We start from the raw sequence: 6,722 nt of genomic DNA, 5'->3' as shown, positions 1-6,722 counted from the left end.
AAATGCATTATTATTCCCAAACCATTATTACAGAGAATCAGACAAATTATGCTAACCTCTGCCTATAGGCTACTTAGCGTATTCAAGCCGGTCTCAAAGTACAACACAAAAAATGTACATGTTTTGTGCTCTTGCAGGAAGCAATCACTCCCTATTTCTGACTACAAATTATCTTTAACTGGGCTAATAACTCACTAACTAAAACAAATCAAATGTGTTTATATAGCCCTTCTTACATCAGCTGATATCTCAAAGTGCTGTACAGAAACCCAGCCTAAAACCCCAAACAGCAAGCAATGCAGGTGTAGAAGCACGTAGAAGCAACTAAAAAAGGATATGAACAAAATGTGCACACGTGGCTACATGCTGCTCTCGCTTTGATCTCCAAACAAGCGCATCTACTCAAGACCACAACTCTAAATACAGTCCAGTTCAAAGTAAATGGCACAGATCCAAATATTGCATATAGGCCTACTGCAGCTCTGATTAGTTATGCCGCACCGTTCGGTGTAAAGTATGGGCTCAGTCGTGCGCAATAGAATCCTACTCTAATGAATTCTTCATATGACAATCTCTTGCGTAGTTAGTTTTGTTTCGTTATGTTGAATTGATAGTGGGTAATATTGTGTTGATTCAATCACAATTGACACAGTAAAGGGAAACGTTGATAGTGTTAACAGGGAAAACTCTAGAAAGTTGAGTGAAGTTCAATCTTGTGGTTCTATACAATGGATGATATACAGTAGAAAATAGTAAAAAATAAAGACAACTACTACGCACTTTAGAGGGAACATTTCTCTACACCAACTTTTTCAGTTGTTGCACAAAGCACATGATTTGGTCTCACTTTTTTAAATAATTGACAATGACCTGGCGTGTGTCCCATAATGAGCCTGAATTCCATATAGAACCTGCCTAATAATGACAAGCCATCTTTTAAATTAGCATGCCCTTGTGCCCGAGTAAAGATGTGACAGGGAAGCGAATGATGAGTGCATCATTTCAATAGCAGGTGATTTGATCTTTCATTTGTGGGCTGAGCAAGTAGCCACAATGAAGGGTTTACACAGACATTGCCAAGACAATTTTAAAGGACTTTTTCAAGCACTTAATTGTAATTTTCAAGGACCTACATTTAAAAATGTAACTGTTTTAATAGCCAATATATATATATATATATATATATATACACACTTTATTAGGCAGACTAACTACTTTATATATACAGTGAGGGAAAAAAGTATTTGATCCCCTGCTGATTTTGTACGTTTGCCCACTGACAAAGAAATGATCAGTCTATAATTTTAATGGTAGGTTTATTTGAACAGTGAGAGACAGAATATCAACAAAAAAATCCAGAAAAACGCATGTCAAAAATGTTATGAATTGATTTGCATTTTAATGAGGGAAATAAGTATTTGACCCCTCTGCAAAACATGACTTAGTACTTGGTGGCAAAACCCTTGTTGGCAATCACAGAGGTCAGACGTTTCTTGTAGTTGGCCACCAGGTTTGCACACATCTCAGGAGGGATTTTGTCCCACTCCTCTTTGCAGATCTTCTTCAAGTCATTAAGGTTTCGAGGCTGACGTTTGGCAACTCGAACCTTCAGCTCCCTCCACAGATTTTCTATGGGATTAAGGTCTGGAGACTGGCTAGGCCACTCCAGGACCTTAATGTGCTTCTTCTTGAGCCACTCCTTTGTTGCCTTGGCCGTGTGTTTTGGGTCATTGTCATGCTGGAATACCCATCCACGACTCATTTTCAATACCCTGGCTGAGGGTTTGACGGTACATTTGACGGTACATGGCCCCGTCCATCGTCCCTTTGATGCGGTGAAGTTGTCCTGTCCCTTTAGCAGAAAAACACCCCCAAAGCATAATGTTTCCACCTCCATGTTTGACGGTGGGGATGGTTTCTTGGGGTCATAGGCAGCATTCCTCCTCCTCCAAACACGGCAAGTTGGGTTGATGCCAAAGAACTCCATGTTGGTCTCATCTGACCACAACACGTTCACCCAGTTGTCCTCTGAATCATTCAGATGTTCATTGGCAAACTTCAGACGGGCATGTATATGTGCTTTCTTGAGCAGGGGGACCTTGCGGGCGCTGCAGGATTTCAGTCCTTCACGGCATAGTGTGTTACCAATTGTTTTCTTGATGACTATGGTCCCAGCTGCCTTGAGATCATTGACAAGATCCTCCTGTGTAGTTCTGGGCTGATTCCTCACCGTTCTCATGATCATTGCAACTCCACGAGGTGAGATCTTGCATGGAGCCCCAGGCTGAGGGAGATTGACAGTTCTTTTGTGTTTCTTCCATTTGCGAATAATCACAGAAACTGTTGTCACCTTCTCACCAAGCTGCTTGGCGATGGTCTTGTAGCCCATTCCAGCCTTGTGTAGGTCTACAATCTTGTCCCTGACATCCTTGGAGAGCTCTTTGGTCTTGGCCATGGTGGAGAGTTTGGAATCTGATTGATTGATTGCTTCTGTGGACAGGTATCTTTTATACAGGTAAGAAACTGAGATTAGGAGCACTCCTTTTAAGAGTGTGCTCCTAATCTCCGTTCGTTACCTGTATGAAAGACACCTGGGAGCCAGAAATCTTTTTGATTGAGAAGGGGTCAAATACTTATTTCCCTCATTAAAATGCAAATCAATTTATAACATTTTTGACATACTCAGCTAGACTAAAGAAGGCCAGTTTTATTGCTTCTTTAAAATCAGCACAACAGTTTTCAGCTGTGCTAACATAATTGGAAAAGGGTTTTCTAATGATCAATTATCCTTTTAAAATTATAAACTTGGATTAGCTAACACAATGTGCCATTGGAACACAGGAGTGATGGTTGCTGATAATGGACCTTTATACGCCTATGTAGATATTTCATTAAAAATCAGCCGTTTCCAACTACAATAGTCATTTACAACATTAACAATGTCTACACTATTTCTGATCAATTTGATGTTATTTTAAATGGACAAAAATGTGCTTTTCTTTAAAAAAACTAGAAAATATTTAAGTGACCTCAAACTTTTGAACGGTAGTGTATATGAGGAATTACATGAATACAGAGACAGTGTTACATGATCACACAGTAAAGGCACCCGGATAGGCACTCATTTGGCTTTTCATATTATCCACAACTTCTCCCTGCATGCATTTGGCCTCATATATGTGGATAATGCATACATACAATAATAAGGCCTTTTATCAAGCATTTTGGTTAGTGATGACAAGTACTGCATACACATTGTTTCCAGTAGTCTATATGGAAGTGATAACCAAAGCAAAGTCTAACAAGTACAGCTGTATACGTAACACGTAGATTCATGTTGATATGTTAATAACAACCAATACATAAGTGTCCCAACAGTAAATGACAATAGGCTAATATAGGTAAGAGGTTGTGTAGTGGCTTCCTTTCCTCTTTACCATAGCCACTGCCCAAGCCTGAAGCGGGGTTGTTTCGTACGCATACAGTCCACACTCAAGGTTTCCAAACGGCCAAACAATCAATGAGATCCAGGGATATGGTGCAACACATTTTTTTATTCTTATTTCTAACAAAAAAATTATTCTCCAATCAACTTAAAGCATAGATTACTTGATATGGAAAATTAATATGACCTGTTTGTATGTCTGTCTGTATGGTCAAAAAACTATACCGCTCCCGCATCTAGCAAGGACTCCTTCCCCCGAAGGCCCAACTTCCTGCCTTTATCCTAACACAGTACAATGAAATGGGCAAGAGTGGGGGGCTAACAGTTACACTAACAACAGATGAATATATCTCAATCAGGTAAATATAAATCATAAAGGTACGTACATAATATTTCATCATATACATTAATATATTTACACAAATGAAATGTACATGGAGCTCGGTATGTTCAGTCTTTTATACAAATATGTCCAAGCTCTAACAGCTTGATAATTAGGCTTGTTCAGGCCGGTACAGTTGCTAGCTCCACCAGTTTGCTTGGAGGAGGGGACTAGGAGCAGGCAGGGTTGTGTGTATATCTCACCCCAGGTAGAGTAGCGGGCGTGTGGGGGACAGAGAAAGGACTGGCAGGGTAAACCTCTCAGAGTCCCAGGGTGTCTTTCTGCACCTGGCAACCCAGAAGGGTGTTTCCAGCCTGGACACACTCGGACACACTGGCCACTGAAACACACAACATCACCAGGACAGGCATCATTATACTGTGGCATCATGGTTGCAAGGATGGGCAAAATGTATCTTCAACACTTGTTTGAAGACAAAATACCACCAACATTGTATTGTGAATGATTATATTCAAAATACAAATATATTTGTCATTTAAGTAATATGGTGGATCCCTACTAGGAAATTGCTTTCACCTGAACAATTTCTTTCCAAATCAGGGCAGATGAAGGACAAGAGTTGCCAGGACTATGAGTGTAAGCTATAGCTACCTTTCTGAGCCTGGATCCATGATACTGCCTTCATGGCCAGAAACTGCCAAGTGTCACATCTGGAGGCAACCAGGCACCTCTCATCACCAATACTATCCCTATGGTGAAGCATGGTGGTGGCAGCATCATGCTGTGGGGATGTTTTCCAGCAGCAGGAACTGGGAGACTAGTCAGGATCAAGGAAAAGATGAACAGAGCAAAGCACAGAGAGATCCTTGATGAAAACCTGCTCCAGAGCGCTTAGGACCTCAGACTGGGGGCAAAGATTCACCTCCCAACAGGACAAGGACCCTAAGCACACAGCCAAGACAACACAGGAGTGGCTTTGGGACAAGTCTCTGAAAGTCCTTGAGTGGCCCCGCCAGAGCCTGGACTTGAACCCGATCGAACATCTCTGGAGAGACATGAAAATAGCTGTGTAGCGACGCTCCCCATCCAACCTGACAGAGCTTGAGGATCTGCAGAGAAGAATGAAACTCCCCAAATACAGGTGTGCCAAGCTTGTAGCGTCATACCCAAGAAGACTTGAGGCTGTAATCGTTGCCAAAAGGTGCTTCAACAAAGTACTGAGTAAAGGGTTCGAATACTTTTGTATGTGATCAGTTTAAAAAAAATTTAATACATTTGCAAATATTTTCTAAAACCAGTTTTTGCTTTGTAATTATGGGGAGTTGTGTGTAGATTGAGATAAAACAAATGTTTAAATACATTTTAAAGTAAGGCTGTAACGTAACAAAAAGGTGGAAAAAGTGAAGGGGTCTGAATACTTTCCAAACGCACTAATATAACCAGTTGATATTACTGTTTCAATAAATTAATCTTAAAATGGCACTTTTTATTGACTATATAATAGGCAATTTAGCAATTAGGATTCATTATCTGTAATGGTTATGATAAATTAGGCATTGTTGCACTGTTGGCATATATACTGAACAAAAATATAAAAACGCAACATGTAAAATGTTAGTCCCATGTTTCATGAGCTGAAATAAAAGATCCCAGAAATGTTCCATACGCACAAAAAGCTTATTTCTCTCAGATTGTGCACAAATTTGCTTACATCCCTGTTAGTAAGCATTTCTCCTTTGCCAAGATAATCCATCCATTTGACAGGTGTGGCATATCAATATGCTGATTAAACAGCATGATCATTATAGGTGCACCTTGTGTTGGGGACAATAAAAGGCCACTAAAATGTGCAGTTTTGTCACACAACACAATGCCAAAGATGTCTCATGTTGGAGGGAGCGTGCAATTGGCATGCTGACTGCAGGAATGTCCACCAGAGCTGTTGCCAGATAATTTAATGTTCATTTCACTACCATAAGCCGCCTCCGTCATTTTAGAGAATTTGGCGGTGCGTCCAACCGGCCTTACAACAGCAGACCACTTGTAACCACGCCAACCCAGGACCTCCACATTCGGCTTCTTCACCAGCTGATGAAACTGAGGAGTGTTTCTGTCTGTAATAAAGCCCTTTTGTGGGGGAAACTATTATGATTGGCTGGGCCCGCCTCCCAAGTGGGTGGGCCTATGCCCTCTCAAGCCCACCCATGGCTGCGCCACTGCCCAGTCATGTGAAATCTATAGATTACAGCCTAAGGAATTTATTTAAAATTGACTGATTTCCTTATATGAACTGTAACTCAATAAAATTGTTGCATTTATATTTTTTTGTATAGATAAATGCATAATTTTTTCTGTGCTGGCCTTCTGTTCTAAAAAATACCGTCTTTTTTTTTTAGTACTGAACAGTCAAAATGTCTAACATCCATCCCTCTGTCAGAATATAAATGGGCTGGTGAACGTTTTTAAAGTGGACAGGCTTTTTTGGCATCATGGACATGCATCAGACCCAGGATTTCATATGGATTGGCCCAACATTGGCCATGTTGTGATGCAAATACATTAGGTTATTGTTCTATATTGTGCCAACTGATATTACTGCATTTTTTAATCAAATGTAAACAGTGTAAAAAAAAAAATCTGATAAATAAAGCCTACTGGACTACAGAACACAATCACCCCAGTCAGATCTTTCCTGAAGAATTCTAAACAGCTCTGCCCTTCCTTATCACACCCATTAATCCAACTTCCCTTTTCCAAACTGAACAAGTTCCACAGACATGTGACTAACAGAAATGGAATAATGTGTCCCTTTTTTACGAATGATCTTTTAAAGACAGGGTCCTGAAAAAGGGACGTTCTCTTTTTGCTGAGTTTAATATGTGAACAGCATGTTGAATCCAATAGCTACAGTTTATGTTCATGCATACGTAACGT

General features: G+C 40.3%; 1 long non-coding RNA gene across 1 annotated transcript; it reads right to left on the bottom strand.

The window, feature by feature from the left end:
- Positions 1-3,534: 3,534 nt before the first annotated feature.
- LOC139548306 (uncharacterized) lies at positions 3,535-4,579 on the bottom strand. The gene is made up of 2 exons (XR_011669690.1): positions 4,440-4,579; positions 3,535-4,167 (listed from the first exon to the last, which is right to left on the bottom strand). It is a non-coding gene; the product is annotated as an uncharacterized lncRNA (long non-coding RNA).
- Positions 4,580-6,722: the final 2,143 nt, after the last annotated feature.

Source organism: Salvelinus alpinus, chromosome 21, assembly GCF_045679555.1.
Source record: "Salvelinus alpinus chromosome 21, SLU_Salpinus.1, whole genome shotgun sequence".
Taxonomy (NCBI): domain Eukaryota; kingdom Metazoa; phylum Chordata; class Actinopteri; order Salmoniformes; family Salmonidae; genus Salvelinus; species Salvelinus alpinus.
Note: the sequence above shows the minus strand (reverse complement) of the source record. Positions and strands in the feature narration are given on the sequence as shown.